The sequence below is a fragment of the Acanthochromis polyacanthus genome, chromosome 22 (genome assembly GCF_021347895.1).
Source record: "Acanthochromis polyacanthus isolate Apoly-LR-REF ecotype Palm Island chromosome 22, KAUST_Apoly_ChrSc, whole genome shotgun sequence".
Classification (NCBI taxonomy): Eukaryota; Metazoa; Chordata; class Actinopteri; family Pomacentridae; genus Acanthochromis; species Acanthochromis polyacanthus.
The window spans coordinates 10,535,656-10,561,706 of NC_067134.1; the positions used below are offsets into that span (position 1 = coordinate 10,535,656).

General features: G+C 39.3%; 1 protein-coding gene across 2 annotated transcripts in view; it reads left to right on the plus strand.

The window, feature by feature from the left end:
* The window catches only part of ahr2 (aryl hydrocarbon receptor 2), a 107,655-nt gene that overhangs the window by 19,752 nt on the left and 61,852 nt on the right, over nt 1–26,051 (plus strand). The window lies entirely within an intron of this gene.

Sequence of the window (26,051 nt, forward strand, 5' to 3'; positions counted from 1 at the left end):
CTGTCGAACTAAAATGAGGACAGATTCAGCAGCTTATTTCCTTGCTTTTCGTTGAACTGGTTTCGTGATAAAAGAGAAAGTTTACGATGCTGTTCTGACAGGATCCGTCAACTTCTTGCATCCCATTCATTTTCTATTTGAAACGCACTGCATTCTCTGGTTGCATCGCCCTGGAGTTGCCTCCAGCTCATTTACATGAAGCAGACAGTCTTGACTTCTACTTTATGCAAATACAGTGCGGGGAGTGGAGGTCCAACGTACAGAGAAACTTTCATAAAACGTCTAAACTAGCTGTTGTTAAACTAAAATGAGGACAGATTGAGCAGTTTATTTCTCTCCTCAAATGTTTTCAGAAATACTTTCTACTACTTATCTGTGAACTGTGTTTGTTTGTGACTGAACCGCCTGTTGGTCCGACACTTGTACCGGACTGAAGCTAAAGCGCTGTCATGTGACCACCATGTGTCCTGCTAGTGACACGCCCACCATATTCAGATGCAGTGCATTTCCATGCTAGCCTAGCCGCGCTAGACAACCCACGCCAATGAATTTAATTCTCTGCCAGGGTGGGTCTAGTTACCCTCCATAAGGCTCGAGGTTGGATGCTCCTAAAACTGGCCGGACGAATCACCATGAAGTGTAGAGTCAGAAGGCGGGCGTAACTAAGTGACGACAGAGGCGCGACGATTCTGACAGAAACAACCGGAAACAACTAGCCTAGCCGCGCTGGACAACCCACGGCAACGAATTTAATTCTCTGCCAGGGTTGACAACAAAAACGACAACAGTCGTTGAGCTCCATTAGCACCGACTCTGAATAATCTTTCTGTTAACATGTCTGTAATATACTTGAGCTTCACCCATTGACTGTATAAATAAGGCTTCACCGAACTCCCGCATCCTCTGATTTCCGGCGCTCTAGGAACTACGGCAGCCTATTCGTTGCGCTGATTGGTTGTATACCTACCCAATTGCTGCAGAGTGATTTGATAGACAACCTTTTAGCCCGCCTCCCTCCCTGTCGAGGGTAACTAGACCCTTGTGTCTTCAGAGCATGGGTCTAGCGCGGCTAGGCTATTTCCATGCATGAATAAACGGCTCTGTGGACACGTAGCTTAATTGCGATTGATAATTTGATCTCATCAGGCAGAAAATGAAGAAATCAGGAAATGTGTTGCAGATGTGCTGTAGTACCTGTTGGTGCCACCAGGTGGAGCCTCTTACTGTTTGGTTAGATGGAGTTACAGACCGACCGTCTGTAAAACAAACACCTCTCCCGACTGCTAGCTGTTGTGTTGGTGAAATGTGTGGCATCAAGTTGTTCAACGGGTGTCTGGTTTAGCTAGCTACCTGTGGCTCATCTAACAATGCTAAGCTAGGATTTTTAGACGCGAACACAGACTGAGAGTTCAGTATTTGTCAGCAGAAACACTGCAAAGTTCAGCAGCAACAGGGATCCAACTCAAGCGATGAAGTGTACTGATTATCTTGAAGGTGTTGGCAAACACTGGCTGATTTCCTGGACTGAGAAGGTTTCTACGGCAGCGTTTGTTGCAGCTGAATTTACGTTAGCCACAGTAAATAATCAGAATTATTTTGATGTCAAACTGCTGTGAAGAAATTAATGACATTACAGGTTATCTACTGTGGATGACTCCGTTCGAAACTTTGGATTTGCTCTGATTAAGTCTTTACTTGTTCCTCAATTGAGCCCGTTTTGCAAGGTTTCATTGGTCTAAAATATTTTTTATCAGAACATGGAAAAACATCTGCTGTATTTGAGTCATTTAAACGATTAATCGATTATTGAATGTTAACAAGGCTGACTAAATGGTTTAAAATGGGCATTTGCAGTGTGGATATTGTTTAGTCTTTTCATCTAGAAAGCATCTGTCGCATCATTCCTTGGAGATAATATAAATATTTAACAAAATGAGAATTAGCTTGCTAATTTGATGTATTTCTTCATTCCAGCCCTTTGTAGTTCAATAAATTGCCTATATTATGTTTGATTCCAGCCTTATTAGAAAGTCTTAGGGCAAATGTGTGTGTTTAAAAGCCCATTTTTCATCTGTTCTGCTGTTTTTTTTTGGGTTAAAACTTGACTGTGTCACATTCAACCAAGCAGCCACACTTTGGGTTAAAGAAAACTGTGTATTCTGAGCCTTTAAAGGTCATATTTTTTTCCATTTAGAGACAGACCAACTGCTGTTGCTTCCACTTTTGTGTGTTCGTCTGAGGGATACCACTCTCATCTCAGTTTCACTTTAGTGGCTGATACTGGGAGTGTTGTTTAAAAATGGTTAAGTTCTGTCCACACGCACACTTGAGGCTTTCAGTGTTTTGAACAGGCAGCCAGAAGTTAGGAAAGAAAGATGGTCGGCATCAAAGACAATTGAAGAAATACTGTATATGTTTGGCAGGGTAATGGAGAAGGAAGTGGAGTACACGCTTTCTGAGCAACATCTGGATGTCTCAGACGAAGCTTTCCAGGCTATAAATCTTTAAAACAATTATGTAGAAGTACTTGAAGAAGAAAAGAAACGATTTGTTTTCTCAGAGGAACTGGAGGAGGAACGATGCTCTCGGAGCTCTTTGAAAAGACAAATCTGTCCGCTGGGGCTCCGGGTTATTTATGAAACAGTCGAGCGTTCCCAGTGTGAGCTTACTGGACTTGTACGGCAAGCACTTTGCTCCGCTGCCTTTTGTGAAAATAGCATCAATTAGATCCAAGACGGAGTCCCTGTTTACAGTAAATGGTGAGGGGGGTGTGGCCGTCGCCAGCTGGGAGGCTATATCGGTGTCAAATCTGGCCCTAGTGGCTCGCCGTATATTTGGATCCTCGGCAACGGGAGGTGTGAAGTGGACCGAGACGGGGCGAGAATTTCTCTGTAAATGCTGTCAGGGAGATGATTTGTACACAGTCTGAGTGTTGGTGTCCACCTGTTGTGTGCCGGATGCTAAAAGGCTAATATAAGCCTGTAACTGCAGCACATATGGTCGCTGAAGCCTCTTTTTTTTAGTCAAATGTCGCGCAGAAATAGCAAAAATGATCTGAATTTCCTGCATTTGTCTGTTTTACATCACTGTGAACCGAGTGTTTTGTGGTGGTTTGGTGTCTTTGTGCGGTAATTTTCCGTGTTTTTGTAGTAATTTTGTATGTTTTTGTGGTGGTTTCACATCTTTTTGTGTTAATTTTGTGGTGATTTTGCATGTTTTTGTGGTAATTTTATGTGTTTTTGTGGTTGTTTGGCGTGTTTTGTTGTAATTTTATGCGTTTTTGTGGTGGTTTTACATCTTTTTTTGATAATTTTGTGGTGGTTTGGGTTTTTTGTAGTAATTTGTGTGTTTTTGTGATGAATTTGCATCTTTGTGGTAATTTTATGTGTTTTTGTGGTAATTTCACATCTTATTGTGATAATTTTGTGGTGGTTTGGCATCTTTTGTGGTAATTTTGTGTGCTTTTGTGGTTGTTTGGCAAGTTTTGTAGTAATTTTGTGCATTTTTGTGGTGGTTTCATATCTTTTTGTGTTAATTTTGTGTTGATTTTGCATGTTTTTGTGGTGTTTTAGCATCTTTCTGTGGCAATTTTGTGCATTTTTGTGGTGGTTTTGCATCTTTGTGGAATTTTATGTGTTTTTGTGGTAATTTTATGTGTTTTTGTGGTTGTTTGGTGTGTTTTTGTGATAATTTTGTGTCTTTTTGTGGTTGTTTGTCGTGTTTTTGTGGCAATTTTATGTCTTTTTGTGGTTGTTTGGTGTGTTTTTGTGGTAATTTTATGTCTTTTTGTTGTTGTTTGGCGTGTTTTGTAGTAATTTTGTGCCTTTTTGTGGCTATTTCACATCTTTTTGTGATATGTTTGTGGTGGTTTTGCATCTGTGTGGTAATTTTATGTGTTTTTGTGGTTGTTTGGCGTGTTTTTGTGATAATTTTGTGGTGTTTTGGCTTCTTTCTGTGGTAATTTTTTGCGTTTTTTTGATGGTTTTGCATCTTTGTGGTAATTTTATGTGTTTTTGTGGTAATTTTTTGTGTTTTTGTGATGGTTTCACATCTTTTTGTGGTAATTTTGTGTGTTTACGGTCATATGCACAGCTAAATGACGATAAAGTTCGATTTTTATTGCTGCCAGTGTGTTTAAGCCGGTATTTTCCGCTCTGCTGCTGAATAGAATTTGAGCATCTCCTCATTTTCAGGAAAGACCCAGACGGTAAACTCTCCCCACACTCAGCAGCAAAGAAGGCGGTCAGCACAAATCAGAACCATGCAACGAGGAGGAGGCGTATCAGCCAAATACTAGAATAATAAAACTGCTTCAGCGTTCTCTTTATTGGCTCGGGAACGAGGCATTTGCTGCTGGAATCAATGGGAGGTTTTGTTCCGAAATGGGCTGCAGAGCGAAGCCAGAAATCTCAGCTGCTGGAAAGCGATCAATGAGCCGCTGGACACGTTGACTAACAACCCCATCAACCCCCTGCAGACGGGCTGTGGGCTGTTTCTGCTCTGAAATAGTGAAAGCAAACAAAAAAACTTCATGTGAGCGTCTGTAGCTGTTGAAAACAACAGAGCCTCTTGCTTTGGCCTCATCAATTATTTAGCGGCGTCGGTCACTTAGCTGAGCAAATGCATTTGGAGGGAGTCTGGTTACTGTCAAACTGTGACTCCGCTGTGGCTCCGCTCGGTTATTCGGAAAGACTTCAGAGACTTTTGCAACCGCAGCCGCTCTGGTGAAAGCCGTACTGGCATGTGTTGTAGTAAAATTTAACATCGTACTTGGACGAAGAATTATGTTGTATTTTGTGATGTGACGATCACAAACAAGTCTGGGCACGACTGTTAATCAGACCGTGAATAAGTTTTCTACTGTTTTATTACAGTTTGTGATTATGTTGTGACCAGCTGAGGTCTAAAAACACCAAGAGTGTGAGGAAAACGGGATTAAAGATGTAGAACTAAAGAGAAACTTTGGAGAGGAAAACAAGGACCGCTGTGCTACTGGTTGAATGTTTAGGTGTTGATGAAACTGGACTTGCATCAGATAAAATATGAATGTAAATCACAGCGACATTTATATTCTATCAATCCTGTTTTGTTCATTGGATAGCTGATGAGATTTGCTGAAAATATGACATCTAAAAGAGTTAATGGATGTTTTTTTCTTGGTTATTCATAAAAAGCGACCATGTCAGCCTTTTTAAAACATGTTTTTCATTCGCACAATTCAAATGCAATCAATTTGTCTCAAAAATAGACAAAATACGACCAAAAAGAGACAAAATATGACCAAGAACACACAAAATGTGACCATAACAAGACCAAATATAACCATAAAGAGACATAATGTGACCTAAAATGAGACAAAAAGTGGCAAAAGGATCCAAAATATAGCCGAATGAGGTGAACACCTAGAAGAGACAAAATATCACTAAAAATACACAAAATGTGACCAAAAAAAGGCTAAATTTGAACTGAAAGAAACTAAACATGACCACATAGGGTTTAAATCTCACGCATGATCAAAAATGCACGATATAACCAAAGAAGGAACCGAAATATGACCATAAAGGCGCATAATATGACCAAAGAAGCCAAAAAGCAGCAAAAGTGAGCTAAAATATGACCAAATGAGGTCAAGAATTACCAAAAAGACACAAAATATGACCATAAAGAGACTAAACATGACCATAAAGGGATGAAATATGACCATACAGAGATGAAATATGACCATAAAATGACAAAATATGACCATAAAGAGACAAAATATGGCCATAAGCATGACCATAAAGAGATGAAATATGACCATAAAGAGACAAAATATGACCATAAAGAGACTAAACATGACCATAAAGAGACAAAATATGACCATAAAGAGACTAAACATGACCATAAAGGGATGAAATATGACCATAAAGAGACAAAATATGGCCATAAACATGACCATAAAGAGATGAAATATGACCATAAAATGACAAAATATGACCATAAAGAGACTAAACATGACCATAAAGGGATGAAATACGACCATACAAGGATGAAATATGACCATAAAACGACAAAATATGACCATAAAGAGACTAAACATGACCATAAAGGGATGAAATACGACCATACAAGGATGAAATATGACCATAAAACGACAAAATATGACCATAAAGAGACAAAATATGACCATGAAGAAACAAAATATGACCATAAAGAGACTAAACATGACCATAAAGGGATGAAATACGACCATACAAGGATGAAATATGACCATAAAACGACAAAATATGACCATAAAGAGACAAAATATGACCATAAAGAGACAAAATATGACCATGAAGAAACAAAATATGACCATAAAGAGACAAAATATGACCATAAAGAGACAAAATATGACCATGAAGAAACAAAATATGACCATAAAGAGACAAGTAAGACCATAAAGAGACAAAATATGACCATGAAGAAACAAAATATGACCATAAAGAGACAGAATACGATCAAAAAGACACAAAATAGAACCATAAAGAGAAAATCTGACCAAAAAGAGACAAAATGCGACCATAAAATGACAACATACGACTAAAAAGACACAAAATATGACCATTAAAGAGAACGTGACAGTCCTCGGAAGGACAGATGATAAGTTTGCATTGCATCGCCCGGTTCTTTTTTATTGCTAAAACACACTCTTTAAATTATTTATTGTTGGACTGAGAACAGATTTATCGATACCACTCGCTGGTTTGTAAGATTTCCCAACAGCTCCCTGCTTCCTCCCCACTGCTGCCACCGATTTCTTGGCGACCGATTCGTCCACGGCGGACTCTTTTCCTGCGACTGTTCGGCCTCTTCCTCCTCGGCTCTCCGGTCTGAAGTTCAAACCTTCCTCCCGTCAAACAAACGCCGCGGGACTCCAGTTTGTTTTTGCAGCAGGGAGGCCTGTTCGCACGGCAGCGCTTTATGCATTCATAAAACTCTGCAACACACTCTCCTTTCTTTGAAGCTCATTGTAATACATATGATTACCCACGTTTTTTTTTTTTTTTAAAAAGACCTCATTACTGTTGCTTTTGAGGTTTTACTTCCTCATTAAACCGGTCTGTTTGTCCACCTGTAGATGAATCCACTCCTTGTAGTTTTTCATCATTTCTAATTTTGCTGGTGTTCGGCTGCAGGAAACACTTTTTTGTACTTTTTTGTTTTTGAAACTGGATGTTTGGTTGATGTTGATTTACTTGCAGGTACCCTATTTCACAGACATCAACGTCGGGGTGGTGATTGAAGGTAGACAAGATAAAAGGAGTGTAAAAACAAAACTGGAAACGAAAGACATCAAACAGCACATCAGGTCCATAAAATTAGGTTTACAGGGCGACTTTTAGAAGATGCAACACAGCTGCTCACATCAAGAGTTTCATGCTAAATAGAAGCTTTTAGAACTGTTAACTTACCTGCAAGTTCTGCTTTTTAATTCGAAGCAATTCTGGTCGCCGGTGGGAATTATTCTTAGATCCAGAACTCAAACTGACGCAATCTGTGGCATGTAATAATAAATAATGCAGGATTATGTTGCAGGAATCGGCGCGATGAGCCAAGCACAACATGTTATGTGATGTTTTTGAAAGGTTTTATGAGTTAAGTCTGACATTTTCCAGAGTCTTCAACCGTAAACTTTCTTGGACAAGAGTGTTTTGATTTCCCGTAACCTTCTTTACTGTAAGTGGCGGAGCGTAGGGTGTGTGTTCACATTTCTTTGCTAGCTGGAAAATTTAAAAAGTGCCGGGTTTTGTTGCTGTCAACATCTATCATGATGATTTCCGTCTGACGTATCGTACATCTAAGCACGGACAGACGTAGATAGAACAAGTGTCTTTTCTGTTTTCTTAGTCTTCCCCTTCGATACGATTGGATTCCTGAGGAGCAGCGTCATTTCTGAGGCAAATTCAAGGCATTTCCATTACAGGGGGTCCTTTACTTACGTCATAGTTCCGTTCCTAGGGATCAACTTAAAGGAGAACTTTGATTTTTTTCAACCTGGGGTCTGTTTCCATATGTCATTTCATACATGTGAGTGATGGAGAAATGAATTTTCAACATAGCTCCAGTATTTAGCCAGGCAGGCAGCTTAGCAGCTCAGCTAGCAGCTCAGCTAGCAGCTCAGCTAGCAGCTCAGCTAGCGAAAAGTATGGGGCAACTTGCCCCCCCGCGTCAAAGTGCGCCCTAACGTGCTTTTTTTCCCACACTGACAGCGGTCTCCTCTCCGGGTTCCATGACATAAATCACTTCCACAGCGACCACTCGATACCAGGAGGGCATTCTTTGCTGGCGATCAAACGGTCACACCAGTATGCTAGTTAAACACCAGTGGCAGCATTTCAAGACGGCTACGGTTGCTGCGTTGGGTGTTACGTTCAGATTAAACATATATAATCGCTATAATGGCCACTGGCACTGAGTTTGCATTCTGATGTGACAGTTCTGAATGCCAGCCAAAAATGTCCTCCCAGTATGAAGCGACACCTGCCACTGGAAAATGGTTTATGTGGATGAAATAACAGCGACGCGCCATCGGAGACCAGCGGCATGCTTCTGTAGAAGCCATCTGCCACTTTCCGACCTCGGAGCTGCTGTAAATTTGATCGTAATGGACTCTGTGACAGTTCGGTTGGTTGCTGAACAAAAACAGCATTTTTCTGTCCTTAATGCACGCAACTTTTAATTTCTTAAGCTGTCTTATGTTTTGTTAAATTGCAGTTAATATGCAGTAAAATCACAGAGAAAAAGTATTAACATGTTGAATGGAAGTAAAATGGACATGATGTCAATATTTGTTGTTATTCTTCAGAAAAAAAATATGTTAAAGACCAAAAATGTGGTAAATAAATTTCTTAGACTTATGTTTTACAGATATTTACTATTATTTGAAGACAACACAGTAGGGCTGCAGTTGTCGATTACTTTAGTAAGTCTGTAATTCTCAATAATTGAGTATTTTATCGATTATTCTGGCGATTAATCGAGTAATCAGATTCCGCGCTTGGTGTTACAGCATCAAAAGAGGAAGTGAGTGCAACAGAAATAACCGTCCTGGTGGAACACGGACTGACGTCTGTGGTGGATATTACATATATAGTATAGAAGAAGCTTACAGTACTGGGGTATAGTACACATATAGTATAGGACAGGGGTACTATGCACTTTAAATACTACTCCGGTTAAAATAGAAGCGTCCCGTCAAATTTAAAATCCACTGATAATTTATTGATTATCAGTCTGGGTCCAGTTCGTGATCTGAGGTCTAGTATGTAGTGGGTTTAATGAAGCCTCCATTCAGAGATTTTTGCCTCTTGGAATTTTAGTTTTAATCAAATTATTTGAATAACTCGAGGAATCATTTCAGCTCTACAACACAGACTCCTCAGCAGAGACATGTCACAGTCTGGGGTTATCAGACCTCAGTGCTTGATGCTGGTCACAATATCATCACATAACGTTGTAAAATAGTTGGAAACATGTTCATATATGTGCTGAAGGATTTTCTAAATTATCTATGTCACCAAACCTGTTACATAAAGACGCGTTATTGTGCAGCTTCCACTCAGGATCTCTACATTTTGCTTCTTTGTTTTGGCAAAAAGAAGTGAACCGCTGCGTTCTGCAAAGCCACGTTCAGGCCAGGACGGGACGTCAAGGCAGGAAGTGGCTTTGATATTCTTAGCTCTTGAGCGCAGACTCGACTGTGGCGTGTGGGAAAACGAGCATATTGTCCACGCAGAAGTGCTCCTGGCTCTGAAAACGTGCAACAACGGTCCAGAAAGGAGCAGATAGCGACGCCTGTAGTGATTTTTCATGAAGCTCTCCTTTGTTTGCTGCTGTGTGTGGCCTCTGAGCAGCCAGACGCTGAGGACAGCAGGAGTCTCTCTATTAGATTATCCTCCACCAGGATTCTGGACTGACCTCAAGACCTTCGAGGCTGAGAAAACTTCACCATGCTTCGTCCGCTGTCAGTGAAACACAGGCCAACCTTTTAGCTGCTAAGACGGGAAAATAAAACACATGCATATCAACAAACAGCTTTAGAGTCCAGTAAAGTCTCTAAATTGATGAATGGATACCTGCCAGAGCCTTTAAATAATACCCCAGATGTAGTGGCTGACTGTACAACACATTTACAATCTTAAAACTGTGTGCAAAATGTAAAAAAAATAACAAAAACAGATGAAATCCTGCAGTAATGTTGCAGGAAAAAATGTTCAAGACTGCAATGTTCAAATCTGTAGAAAATAATCATAAATGACAGCAAATATCTGCAAAATAATAAGTTTTTATTTATTTTATTTTTGCAAAATTCATGCAAAATGACCACAAAAGACAAAAGTAATGCAAAAACACAAGGCAAAATAAGTGTATGATGCAGAAAAGAGATGCAAGATGGAAATAAAAGGATGCAAAATGACCACAAAAAGACAAGACAAAATGAGTATATAACCTAAGATAATCCTAGAGAGACACAAAAGCACCATAAAGACATGCAAAATGTCCAAGAAGACACACAAAATGACCACAAAAATATGCTAAAGATCCAACAAAACGTAAAAGGAATGCAAAAACAGAAAGCGAAATGAGTATATTATGCAGAAAATATGTTCAAAAGCAAAGATAAAGAGATATGAAATGTACAAAAAAGACACACAGCCATGCAAAATGACCACAAAAATACATAAGTAGTGTAAAAACTCAAGGCAACATGAGTATATTAAGCAGAAAAGACATGCAAGATGGCCAAAAAAGGATGCAAAATGTCCACAACAATGCAAAAGTAATCCAAAAACACAAGACAAAATGAGTATATCATGCATAGAATATGATCAAAAACAACCATAAAGAGATGGAAAATTTAAAAAAAAGACACAAAACCATGCAAAATGACCACAAAAATAAAAAAGTAATGCAAGAACACAAAACAACATGACAATTTGAAGCAGAAAAGACATGCAAGACGGCCAGAAAAGGATGCAAAATGTCCACAAAGATGCACAAAAGCAACACAAGATGCAAAAATGACCACAACAATGCAAAAGTAATCCAAAAACACAAGACAAAATGAGTATATGATGCAGAAAATATGCTCAAAAACAACCATAAAGAGATGGAAAGTGTCAAAAAAATTACACAAAGCCATGCAAAATGACCACAAAAATACAAAAGTAATGCAAAAACGCAAAACAACGTGAGTATATTTGCAGAAAATATGCTCAAAAACAACCATAAAGAGATGGAAAATACAAACAAAAAGAGCCACATGCATGCAAAATGACCACAAAAGTACAAAGGTAATGCAAAAGCACAAAACAACATGACAATAAGGTGCAGAAAAGACATGCAAGATGGCCAGAAAGATGCACAAAAATTATGCAAGATCCAAAATGAGTATACACACGTGGACAAAATTGTTGGTACCCCTCAGTTAAAGAAGGAAAAACCCACAATTCTCACTGAAATCACTTGAAACTCACAAAAGTAACAATAAATAAAAATTTATTGAAAATTAAATAATCAAAAACAGCCATTACTTTTGAATTGTTGATTAACATAATCATTTAAAAAAACAAACTAATGAAACAGGCCTGGACAAAAATGATGGTACCTCTATAAAAGATTGAAAACTATTTGACCAGAGTGACATGATTAACTCAGGTGTGTCATTTAATTGACATCACAGGTGTTTCCAAACTCATAATCAGTCAGTCTGCCTATTTAAAGGGAGACAAGTAGTCACCCTGCTGTTTGGTGAAAAGGTGTGTACCACACTGAACATGGACAACAGAAAGCGAAGGAGAGAATTGTCCCAGGACATCCAAAAAAAATGATAGACAAACATCTTAAAGGTAAAGGCTATAAGACCATCTCTAAACAGCTTGAAGTTCCTGTGACAACAGTGGCTCATATTATTCAGAAGTTCAAGACCCACGGGACAGTAGCCAACCTCCCTGGACGTGGCCGCAAGAGGAAAATTGATGACAAATTGAAGAGACGGATCGTTGGAATTGTATCCAAAGAGCCCAGAGCAACCTCCAAAGAAATTAAAGGTGAACTCCAAGGCCAAGGTACATCAGTGTCAGATCGCACCATTCGTCGTTGTTTGAGCCAAAGTGGACTTCATGGGAGACGACCAAGGAGGACACCACTGCTGAAAAAAACTCATAAAAAAGCCAGACTGGAATTTGCAAAAATGCATGTTGACAAGCCACAAAGCTTCTGGGAGAATGTCCTTTGGACAGATGAGACCAAACTGGAGCTTTTTGGTAAGGCACATCAACTCTATGTTCATAGACTCAAAAACCAAGCATACGAAGAAAAGAACACTGTCCCTACGGTGAAACATGGAGGAGGCTCAGTAATGTTTTGGGGCTGCTTTGCTGCATCTGGCACAGGGTGTCTTGAAAGTGTGCAAGGTACGATGAAATCTGAAGACTATCAAGGCATTCTGGAGAGAAATGTGCTGCCTAGTGTCAGAAAGCTTGGTCTCAGTCGCAGGTCATGGGTCTTCCAACAGGACAACGATCCAAAACACACAGCCAAAAACACCCAAGAATGGCTGAGAGAAAAGCGTTGGACTATTCTAAAGTGGCCTTCTATGAGCCCAGATCTGAATCCCATTGAACATATGTGGAAGGAGCTGAAACATGCCATTTGGAGAAGACACCCATCAAACCTGAGACAACTGGAGCTGTTTGCTCATGAGGAGTGGGCCAAAATACCTGTTGACAGCTGCAGAACGCTCATTGACAAATACAGAAATCGTTTAATTGCAGTGATTGCCTCAAAAGGTTGTGCAACAAAATATTAAGTTATGGGTACCATCATTTTTGTCCAGCCCTATTTCATTAGTTTGTTTTTTTAAAATAATTATGTTAATCAACAATTCAAAAGTGATGGCTGATTTTGATTATTTAATTTTCAATAAATTTTTATTTATTGTTACTTTTGTGAGTTTCAAGTGATTTCAGTGAGAATTGTGGGTTTTTCCTTCTTTAACTGAGGGGTACCAACAATTTTGTCCACGTGTGTATTGTGCAGAAAAGATTCTCACACCAGACCATACAACTGATCACACATCACACCACAAATGAATGAAAACATCCGACATTATTCCTCCAGCACCAACATCGGGTGTTCGTAGCTCCTCTGCCTGAACAGGAGAAGCCTTCATGGTGAACCTCTCATTGTGATAACCGATCGCTCAGTCTAACGGTGGATTTCCCAGCATGCGACCCCGGAGTGCAAAGGCTCATGGGAAGGCCGTGGCGGCGTGTCGCTCCGGCAGGATGTGGCTGAGAAAGGAACGCTGTGTCGGCCTCCTTGTCCCAGACTCCCCCCAGAGGATGGCCTTAGGACGGGAATCGCCCGCGGGTTCGAGCCCATCCCTGACGTTCACAACGCCGGCATTGTTCCACGCCGTGAAGAGCCTCTGAACCAGACCTCCCTCATGTTCAGACACGGCTCGGCTTTTATCCTCGCTGTCTGCTCTTCTGGCTTTGCCGCCGCTCTCTACAAAGCTCACTGTTCTCTCCCTAATCTGAGAAACGCTGGTTCTCTACTTTCCATACGTAGATGTAACCAAAGAGTTTGCTTCAATTGTTTCAAAGCTCATGTTGAACCCACACTGGCTCTGTCAGTGTTCATATATTATACAAACATATACAGCAAACCCAAGGATGGATTACTGAGCAAGCATACTAGGGCGAGGACCAGGGGCCTGAAGGGTCGGGGTCCTGGGTTTGAAGTGACTGGTACCACGTAGAGTCAGTGGAAGGAACACAAAATGACGACAATGAGATTTAAGACAGCCAGAAGTGCTGCAATGGGGCCAAAAAGACACAACAAAATGACCATAAAGAGATGAAAAATGTCCAAAAGACACCACAAAGACACACAAAACAACCCCAAGGAGATGAAAAATGTCCATGAAGACACCACAAAGACACACAAACTGACTACAAAGAGATGAAAAATGTCCATGAAGACAGCACAAAGACACACAAAACAACCCCAGAGAGATGAAAAATGTCCATGAAGACAAGCAAAGAGATGCAGCATGTCCGAAAGACGCCACAAATACACACCTGACTACCACTGATTGACACAAAACAACCCAAAGAGATGAAAAACATTCACGGAAAGATGCAAAAACACTAAAACGAGATGCAGCACGGCCACAAAAACATGCAAAATGATCATAAAAATTGTAAAGTAATGCAAAAACACAAGGCGACATGACAACAGGATCTAAAATGACCCCAAAGAAACACAAAACTACCAAAAGGACAAGCAAAATGTCCATGAAGACAAACAAAATGACCACAAAATACAAAAGCAATGCAGAAACACAAAGCAAAAAGAGGATATGGTGCAGAAAAGATGTAAAAATGACCACAAAAGCACAAAAATAATGCAAAAAGCCATATATTATGCAGAAAAGATGGCGAAAAACAGCCATAAAGAGATGGAAAATTAAAATAAGAGACATGCGGTCATGCAAAATGACCACAAAAATGTAAAACAGAAGCATAAACACAAACCAAAATGACTGTATGATGCAATAAAGAATGCAAGATGACAACAAAGATGCACAAGAAGATGCAAAAGGTGCACCAGAACATAAAAGTAATGCAAAAACACAAGGCAAAACGAGCATATTATGCAATAAAGATGCTCAAAAACAACCATGAAGAGATGGAAAATGTAAAAAAAAAGACACATAGTCATGCAAAATGACCAAAAAAGTACAAAAGTAATGCAAAAACACAAGGCAACATGACATCATAATCTGCAATGACCTCAAAGAGACATAAAACTAACATAAAGACATGCAAAATGTCACTGAAGACAAACAAAATGACCAAGAAAAGATGCAAAAGGGCCAACAAAACATAAAAATAATGCAACAACACAAACCAAAATGAGCAAATGATGCAGAAAATAGCTTCAAGATGGAAAGAAAATGTCTCAAAATGTCAACAGATATGCACAAAAGCGACGCAAGATGCAAAAATGACCATAAAGTTGCCAAAGTAATGCAAAAATGACCGCAAAATGAGTGTATGATGCAGAAAAGATGATTTAAAAGAGATGAAAAACGTAAAATAAAAACACATTGCCATGCAAAATGACCAGAAAAATCCAGAAGTAAGGCAACAACACATATATTGTGCAGAAAAGATGGTTAAAAACAACCATGAAGATGGAAAATTTAAAAAATAAGACCACAAAAATGTAAAACAGAAGCAAAAATACAAATCAAAATGACTATATGATGCAGAAAGAGATGCAAGATGTCCAGAAAGGGACTCAAAACGTCCACAGATATGCCCAAAAGGGACAAAAGATGCAGAAATGACCACAAAAAAATGAGTATATGATGCAGAAAAGATGATTTAAAACAACCATAAAGAGGTGGACAATGTAAAACAAAAGACAGCCATGCAGAACGACCACAAAGAGATCAAAGACGTCCATAAAAATCTGCTAAACGTCGCCACAGAGACGCAGAGCGACTGTAAAGCCCGAAAACCAGCTCCTAATCCTGGCAGCTTTTTAAAACAACACCAGAGACAGTGGCGCTTTGTTTCCTGGACGCTCCGTCTCCTTTATTTGGCAGCGCGTGTTCACCCGGCTGACAGAGCATAAAGGCGTCTTTATCACACCTGAGAGGTTGAAAGTCGAGGATGACGTGTTTCTCCAGAATCGACAAAACGCCGTCCGCACTTGCACGCTAAAAAAATAAAGAGAGAGAGAGAGAAGGCTGTGAGCGGTTTGTGATGATTCGGTGGCATTTTTCCATCGTGGATTTTGGTTTTCGGGGTGAAGCTTCGAGTCTTTCTGCTGCTGAGGCCCCGGCAGAGGAGATCTCTCCAGTAATCTGTGGTTGTAGAAAAGCCTTCGGAAACATACACGCATGTACACACACCGACTTTTTCATTTTTTCCCTCCTCCTGCTGCATGCGTTTTCCAGATGTGTTTCCAGTGGAGATCCAGTGGTTCTGCAGGTCACAGAGGCTGAGAATGCGCTAATAGAAGCAGAGAAAGTAAAGAAAAAAACTCTAAAAAGCTCCAAAAATCATGATGGATGTCACGGCTGAGAGCTCCAGCAAGCAGACGGAGCTTTTTAGCAGATAGATAAATAAATATGACGGTTTAAGGTGAATGGAACTGAGGTCGATCTCTTATTTTCAAGCAGTTTGAGTGTTTTTTTGCTCCCTACTTATATTTTTTATTGTAATGTCTCTATGGAAACAATGACAAGAAGTAGAGAGAACTCAGAATTGTCTTTTTTCAGTTCTGATGCTATAAATCATAAAAAAAACAGCAAAGAAAGCTGAAGTTCTTGCATTAGCGTTAAAAATTAATCAGCGTGTCCAACATTTTCCCTACAAGTGTTACTAATGCAAGCAAAGAGTGCTTTCTCAGTGTACTAGAAAAGCTAACTGAAATGAAAAATATGCAAAATGAGGCACAAAGACGCCACAAAGACGCCACACAGCCACGTGAAATGTCCAAATCCACGCCAAACCGCACACATAGAGGTGAAGGACATGCAAAATTGCAAACATGAGAACATGCAAAACCATAAAAAAGTGATGCAAGTGAAATAAAGAATGCAAAAACGCAAGATAACATGACTATATAATCTATAGAGACATAAAACTACCATAAAGACATGAAAAATGAGCAACAAAATGTAAAAGAAATGCAAAAACACAAGGCGAAATGACTAAATTATGCAGAAAAGATGCTCAAAAATGACCAAACACAGATGGAAAATGTCAACAAAGACACAATGTCATGCAAAATAACCACAACAATGCAAAAGTAATGTAATATTATATAGGAAAGAGATGCAAGATGGCCAGAAAAGGATGAAAAACGTCCACAAAGATGCACAAGAAGATGCAAAAGGTGCACCAAAATGGAAAAGAAATGCACAAAAAGACCATAAAACCATGTGAAATGTGAAACCATGTCAAAATGCACACATAAAAGTAAGGAAAATGCAAAATCCGACGCATAACAAAACGCGAAACTATCAAAAAGTGGTGCAAGATGACCACAAAAAATGCAAAAAAAGTGCAAAAGCACAAATCAAACATTCATAATTAGCCCAAGCAGACATAACATGACCTTAAATCATGCAAAATGACCAGAAAAAGTGCAAAAATGTGGACCACAAAATTTAGAATGAGCCCAGATAGACATAAATCAGTGAAAAGTGATGGAAAGTGGTGGTAAAAAACATGCAAAATGTCCACAAAAAGACAGAAAAATACCACGAAACCACGTGAGATGTGTGAAACCATAGAAACCGCACACATAAATCTACAGAAGGAAACTATCAAAAAGTGATGCAAGACGGCCACAAAAGTGCAAAAAATGCAAAAACATAAAGCAAATTGATGGCAACATTCATAATAACCCCAAATAGACATAAAATGACCTCATAATATGCAAAAACACCCCAAAAGTGCAAAGAAATGTGCTGTTTTCTTTCGTTTTCAGTCTCTGTTTTACCCCATATTGCTTCATTTTAACCTCCTTTTGTTCGTGTCGCCACAGTTCCCGCACAAAAACGAGCAGCAGGTGTGCAGCACGTCTCCAGATTTGTAAATACGAGCGTTTCCGTGGTTGTTTCTTTGTGTCGGGAATGCTGGGAGCGTTGGTTTTCCCTGCTCGTTGACTGACAGACCGATGCCAGGCGTCGACAGACACGAGCCGGTGTCGCCGTTCGCTGTTGTGGTCGTCGCTGAGGTTTCACACAACGACGTGTAAAACAGGAACAAAAAACAACACAACGTACGAGCACGAGAAACAGACGGCTTGGCAGGACTCCCGGGCCTGTCAGGAAACAGACGCCTGCTGCTTTAACGGAGGCCGACAGAGCTGAACTAGAGCGACGAGGGGAAGTTTCTTGGTTCCCTCGAATCACAGGATTGACAAGGTTCAGGCCGTTTATAGAACAAGTGGAATATCAGGGACTTTTACAGGTCAAATCAGAGGTCAGAGGAGCAACTTCACTGCTGGTAAACATGAGCACAGCTGGGAAAGTTACTAGAAAATACCTTTGATTTTTGTCATTATTATGAAGGCTGTCTGACCCACAGAATTTCATTTTAGCTTTCTGTTTCCTGTCATTTTAATTCACTGTTTTCACTTCAATTCAGTTCAATTCAATTATGTATATATATATATATATATATATATATATATATATATATAGCACCAATTACAGGTCAAATAGTCACAAGACACTTTTCAGAACCCGTATGCCTGAACCCTCAGAGCAAGCCTTAAGCTGACAGTGGCAAGAAAAGCACCGTTTTAACAGGGAAAAAAGCCTCGAGCAGAACCAGGCTCTTCATGTGGGGGGACCCATCTGCTGCTGGCCGGCGGGTCGACTGGCATTCTGTTGTTTTCATCTGTTTTCTGTCGCTTTCAGCTGGTTTCTGGTCGCTGTTTTCTGTCGTTTCCAGTCTCTGTTTTGCGTACATTTCCACTAGGGTCATTCCGTATGAAATCAACCAATTTTAAGAAAACTTCCCACCTGACCCTCTCAGATTCTGCTAAGTTTTTACATACATTTAGTACATTGTATATGATGGGAAAATCTAGCTTGGAAAATCCAAACTGAATCTCCTTGTAATCTCCTATCTCCATGTTAGGAGATACAGGACAGTCAGTTTGGCATTGGGCGAATTGAATCGCGTTTCCCTCCCGGTACAGTTTGGTACGACCAATCATAGCACGGGAGGCAGGAGTTAATGCTGCGTCATCTTCAGCGCCTGGATTACCCATAAAGATGATGCTAGAGGAGGAGGAGGAGGAGGAGGGCCACCGCCGTAAAACAAGAAGGAGAGAGAGAGAGAGAGGAGGGGGGCCAAAGCGAATCTTTTTGTGGTCTCTTGGCGTTTTGGATGGCGTTAGTCGTTGCCTCTTTTCACTTGACGTTTCCGACGATGAGGAGGCAGTGGATGGCTCGTTACTTTCGGCTTCTTGCCATTGTTTGTACAGAGGAATATCCCGTTCCAAACGTGCGAGTAAATTTAAGCAACTTTTACACATACGCACCGACTTGGTTTGGCTCCGATTTAAAGTTATTCCTAACACCGCTAATCCTTCGGAAGGAGTCTTTTGTTGTGTAGCCTTTTCAAAAATAAGTGTTGTACTTGAGAGTACCCCATGTATTCGCAGATTTCTGTGACAAAAACGGCAGTAATCATTCACCGCGACGCTTTCTCGGCTGCATGCCATTGTTGTTTGGACTACATGGACTTCAAGGTCGATTTGTTTGTGCGTCACATCCGTGTTACGCTGATTGGTTCTTTCTCGTTCAAGCTGCATTCGTTAGCTCCTCCTTTTTGAAATCGTCTCCTATCATTACAATGCCAGACTGCCTTTATTTGTATTTATATTAATACATAAATAAAGTCAGTCTGGATTTTCCAGGCAAGGGAAAATCCAACATTTGAATGCTTTATTGTCATTAGTTTCAAAGTTATGGCCATTTGAAGTAGGTAGGGGATACCCTATTATTCCAGCCAAAATTAAGACTTGAAATTTTCGACCATTTTCAGACTTCTATAACTTCTGAACAACAAAAGATAGAGATCTGAAATTTTCAGAATCATTTTACAGTTACCTATAGTCCTCAGAAATGTGAAAATATTTACTTATATTTATAACTACATGTTACAGAGAATGAGAATTTTATCCATTGGGAACTTCGAAACTGCTACATTTGGCCACCCATTACACAAAAACTAATCATCATATCCGTTCGAAATTTTATGTGGTATAACTTGGCTATCTAAGGATTGGATCTGTATAAAATGAAAGTGCTATGGTATGTAATGCATGAAATATGAACAGCTAAAAATCTAAAATATATGTCCGACCTTCGGATTCAAAGGTCAACATCAGCATGTGGGATAGGTGGTATCAAAAAATAAAAGACATCATGTGAACCTACAGGAATGTCCCTAAATTTTGGCACAACTTGCTTCTATAAACCCTTCTATGTTTAATGTTGACCTTTGAATCCGAAGGTCAGACAGATATTTTTGATTTTTAGCTGTTCATATTTGCAATAGAATAATGGCTATTTGTAGATGTTTTATACACTAAATGACACATTACTAATAGAATAATGGTCGGTAACAGATGTTTTATACACTAAATGACACATTACTAATAGAAGAATGGTCGGTAACAGATGTTTTATACACTAAATGACACATTACTAATAGAAGAATGGTCGTTTCAGTGCAGCATTCTCTCATCTCGTGTCTTCTCTGTGCCGTTTTTGACTGGTGTTTGTTTTCACAGCGCGTTTTGTTTTCTTTTTTCCCCGTTGAAAGAACTCCATCCATTGTTCGACGAGGAGGAAGAGGAAGAGGATTAAGAAAAGCGAGAAAGAGAGCGAACTGGTTTGAGTCTGAGCATCAATATTTGTCCTGGCAGGAAAGATGAAAGTCCAAAACCAAAACCGGTTCTGTCGAATAAAGAGAACAGAGAAGGCGAAGAGCAGGGAGGGGATGATTAGAGGAGCTATGAAGAGATCAGTGGTTGCTAACGGAGAGTTCAGGCCGTCTTTGTTGAATCGTAGAAACGTCCAGAGTGATAGCATCGGCCCTACAGACCCTCTGCTCCGTTATCACAGTCAAAACACCTCAGAGTCCTGTAGAGACCTGCCCAGGCATCCACGACAGTGTGGGTCTGAAACTGGGTCTTTGTGTTGAAACGTGTGTGTTTGTGTGGGTAAATGTGTGTGTTTGTGTGGGTAAATGTGTGTTTGTGTGGGTAAATGTGTGTGTTTGTGTGGGTAAATGTGTGTTTGTGTGGGTAAATGTGTGTGTTTCTCTTTAAAAGTGTGTGTTTGTGTGGGTAAATGTGTGTGTTTGTGTTTAAAAGTGTGTGTTTGTGTTTAAAAAGTGTTTGTGTTTAAAAGTGTGTGTTTGTGTTTAAAAAAGTGTTTGTGTTTAAAAAAGTGTGTGTTTGTGTTAAAATGTGTGTGTTTGTGTTTAAAAGTGTGTGTTTGTGTTTAAAATGTGTGTGTGTTTAAAATGTGTGTTTGTGTTTAAAATGTGTGTTTGTGTTAAAAATTTGTGTTTATGGATAAATGTGTGTATTTTTGTTAGTATACGGGTGTTACAGTGCATAAATGTGTGTGTTTCTGTTTAAAAGTGTGTTTGTGTTTAAAAGTGTGTGTTTGTGTTAAAATGTGTGTGTTTGTGTTTAAAAGTGTGTGTTTGTGTATAAAAGTGTGTGTTTGTGTATAAAAGTGTGTGTTTGTGTTTAAAAATGTGTGTGTTTGTGTATAAAAGTGTGTGTTTGTGTTTAAAAAAGTGTGTGTTTGTGTTTAAAAGTGTGTTTGTGTTTAAAAGTGTGTGTTTGTGTATAAAAGTGTGTGTTTGTGTTTAAAAATGTGTGTGTTTGTGTATAAAAGTGTGTGTTTGTGTTTAAAAATGTGTGTGTTTGTGTTTAAAAATGTGCGTGTTTGTGTTTAAAAATGTGTGGTTTTGTGGGTAAATGTTAGGGATGGGAATTTCCACTCATTTCCCCACCGACTAGTCTCAAATTTTATTTGCGACTAGTCGACTAGTCTATAAAGCCACATAACGACGGTGAAGACACATTTTCATTTATATCCCGCTCCGTAAGTCTGGATGGGATCTGCAGTGACTTTGTGCATGCGTGATTCATCTGCCGTCTGACCGTGGAGTGATGTGTCCTCTAATCAGACACTGGGTCTGCTGTGGGCTTACTGGACTGACAGCCTGTGCTCTGGGAGAAGCTCACAGCAGCACCTGACCTGCTTGTTGAGGACAGTAGCTGCAGAATGATCTGAGTTTTCCTGTCAGTCTCCAAAACGGCAGAAAAAGTCGCTAGATTTGTTGCTAGTCGCTTTTGACAAAAAGTCGCTAGGACGCTTTGGAAAGTCGCTAGATTTAGCGAGAAAGTCGCTAAGTTGGCAAAAGTGACACAAAAATTACATGTAGAGGTGTTAAACTAACTTGAAAATGCTACAAAAACACACAAAATCACATAAAAGGATGCTTAAATAACACAAAAAATGACACAGAGAGGTGTTAAAGTGACATGAAGATGACACAAAAATGCACAAAATCACACAAAACTGTTGTGCTAAATGTCAGAAAAATGACCCAAAAAGACACAAAAATGACATGGAGAGGCATTACAATGACATGAAAATGACACAAAATGACACAAAAAGATTCTAAAGTGACACAAAAATGACATGTAGAGGTGTTAAAATGACAGTCGCTAGATTTAGCGAGAAAGTCGCTAAGTTGGCAACACTGGTTTCTGCTTCCACAGCCGACAGGCGACCTTGTTGTCATCTGCTGCGTCAACATACTGCCAAACGCTGCTGTTTTTCTTATGCGGGAGCGTCGCCATCTTCCCACTTTTCCAAACTTTCTTCCCCAAACTGTGTGGCCCCGCCCCCTGCTACGTGTGCGGGGGAGGGGAGGGGAGGAGGGGCAATTCTCTCCCTGACTGCTCAGCCTGTTTACAAAGAAGCCGGGGCAGAGGCACGAAGAACAAGGAGCATGATGCTTAATGCAGCGTTTAACCGACTAGTAAAATACTAAACGTTTAATAAATGAGTAGGCGGTTAAACAATTAAACGACTAGTCACGCACATCCCTAGTAAATGTGTGTGTTTGTGGGTTGATGTGCATTTTTGTTGGTAAAAGTGTGTGTTTGTGTTTAAAAGTGTGTATTTTTGTTTTCTGTCACTTTCAGTCGTTGTTTTCGTTGTTTTCCGTTGTTTTCAGTGGTTCCTAGTCGGTGTTTTATGTGGTTATTAGCGGCTGTTTACTTTCATTTATGCTCCAAAAGTCTTTGTTAAGTTTGTGCTACAAAAATACTTGTTTAAGTTCAGGAAAAGCTCGGTGTGATCAGTTTTTACGGCAATAATGCTTAGATTTTGTGGATTTTCAGAGGCCTAATGTGATAGAAATGTTCAGGATTTTACAAGAAAACTGAGCAAAGTAGAGAAGGTCGAATATGCACTTTGACATTTCAGATTATTCTCAGGATCCCTGCATTAAGACCCGCTGAGCTAGTTGAATTTCACACTTTCTATTTCCAGATAAAGGCTTTTTCTGTGTGGGTTTTTCTAAATGGAGCGATTTGTTTGTGTTGCTCTGCTCACAAGTTGTAGCATCTCTCTGCTTTCACTTAGCAGCTGCAGGCGGTTTGTGATGCACATTTTTTAGATATTCAACTGTGTCTCTTTTGTTCTCAGTGAAATATATACTGCAGCGAATTAATTAGTTGATTGTTATGAGACAGTTTCATAACGGGTGGAAAAGTGCCCGCTAATTAAACTCAGCTCAGATGTGAAAGTTATGAATATGTGCGATCGCTTAAAAGGCTTCAAGATGCAGCAGTGAAATGAAAGAAACACATCACTGTCATGTCGGTGATTAAAAAATGACACAAAAAGACACAAAATGGCATGGAGAGGTGTTAAAATGACATGAAAATGACACAAATACGCACAAAATCCCACAAAACATGCTAAAGTGACACAAAAATTACATGTAGAGGTGTTAAACTAACTTGAAAATGCTACAAAAATGCACAAAATCACATAAAAGGATGCTTAAATAACACAAAAATGACACAGAGAGGTGTTAAAGTGACATGAAGATGACACAAAAATGCACAAAATCACACAAAACGGTGCTAAATGTCAGAAAAATTACACAAAAAGACACAAAAATGACATGTAGAGATGTTAAAATGACATAAAAATGACACAGAATGCACAGAATCACACAAAAGGATGCTTAAATAACACAAAAAGACACAAAACGATGCTAAAATGTCAGAAAAATGACACAAAAAGACACAAAAATGACATAGAGAGATATTACAATGACATGAAAATGTCACAAAATTACACAAAAGGATGCTAAAGTGACACAAAAATGACATGGAGAAGTGTTAAAATGATGTGAAAATAACACAACAAGACAAAATTCCCCAAAAACATCCTTAAATGACACAAAAAGTCACAAAAATGACATGGAGAAGTGTTAGAATGACATGAAAATGTCATTTCGACACACACAGTCACACAAAACGATGCTAAATGTCAGAAAAATGACACAAAAAGACACAAAAATGACATGGAGAGGTATTACAATGACATGAAAATGTTAGAAAATTACACGAAAGGATGCAAAAATGACACAAAAATGGAGAAGCGTTAAAACAATGTGAAAACGACACAAAAATGCACAAAATCACACAACGGGATGATAAAATGACACAAGAAGACAAAATTCCCCAAGAAGATGCTTAAACAACACAAAAATGACAGAAAAAGACAAAAAAAATGACATGGAGAAGTGTTAAAAATGACATGAAAATGACACAAAATAACACAAAGCTGACACAAAATCACATAAAAACACGCTAAAATGTCGGAAAAATGACACAGAGAGGTGTTGAAATGACATGAAAATGACACAAAATAACACAAAGCTGACACAAAATCACATAAAAGCACGCTAAAATGTCGGAAAAATGACACAGAGAGGTGTTGAAATGACATGAAAATGACACAGAACAGACAAAACTACACAAAAGGATGCTTAAATGGCAGAAAAATGACACAAAATGACCCAAAAACAGACAGGCAGAAGACTCATCTTGTGAATGCGTGCGATCGTTTGAACGGCTTCAAGATGCTGCAGCGAAATGAAAACCATACATCAGTGTCATGTGGGTGATTTGTGGCTTCATCCGTCAGATCAAAGCTCCTGTCGCTTTAATTAAAAACATCCTCCGACAGCAACAACACAACCGACATGTGTAGCGGCTGAGGAGAACACAGAAGAACGACCAGAGCAGCAGGAGAAAACGATCCGGATTGATGACGAGCTCTGAGCCGTCATTAGCTGACTCAGCGCTGGATGAGCTCTCGGACCAAACAGGACCTGCTGGCTGGAGTTTATTAAAGCTGCTGCATCCGTCCACAGACCGTCTAACGAGAGAGATGCTCGCTCTGACCGACACATTTATGTCGATACAGGGGAAGTGGAGTCAGGAAGCAGCTTGTTCCTCTGAGGAAGATGAGGTCATGACCGCTGGGTTACTGTATCCTGACTCTGGAAACATCCAACCCAAACCGTCACATTTTCACTCACTGTGGGCTGAAATCTAAAGTCCTGCACCTCCATGGAAACAGAGCGAAGAAGGAGAGGGAACTGAGCACAAAACGGTCCTTAGATGACACAAAGATGACACACAGATGGTAAAATGAAATGAAAATGACACAAAGAAGCACAAATCACACAAAAAGATGCTTGAATAACACAAAAAGACACTAAGATGGCGCAGAGAGGTGTTAAAATGACATGAAAAGGTTACAAAAACACACAATCAAATGCTTAAATATCACAAAAATGACACAAAATGACACAAACAGCTGCTAAAATAACAGAAAAGTGATACAAAAAGATACAAGAATGATATAAAGAGGCATGGAAATGCACAAAATTACACAAAAGGGTGCTAAAATAGCACAAAAATGACATTGAGAAGTGTTAAAATGACACAAAAATGTTACAAAAGTGCACAAAATAACACAAAAGGATGTTTGAATGACACAAACTTGCACAAAAAGACGCTAAAATAACAGAAAAATGACACAAAAATATGCTTAAATAACACAAAAAATGAGATGAAGACGCACAAATTACAAAAAAATGAGTAAAATTACAAAAAATGACACAAAAGGATGCACAAAATTACACAAAAAGATGCTTAAATAACACAAAAAGACACTAAGATGGTGCAGAGAGGTGTTAAAATGACACGAAAATGTTACAAAAACACACAATCAAATGCTTAAATATCACAAAAATGACACAAAATGATGCTTAAATGACACAAAATTACACAAAGAGCTGCTAAAATAACAGAAAAGTGACAAAAAGATACAAGAATGACATAGAAAGGCATGAAAATGCACAAAA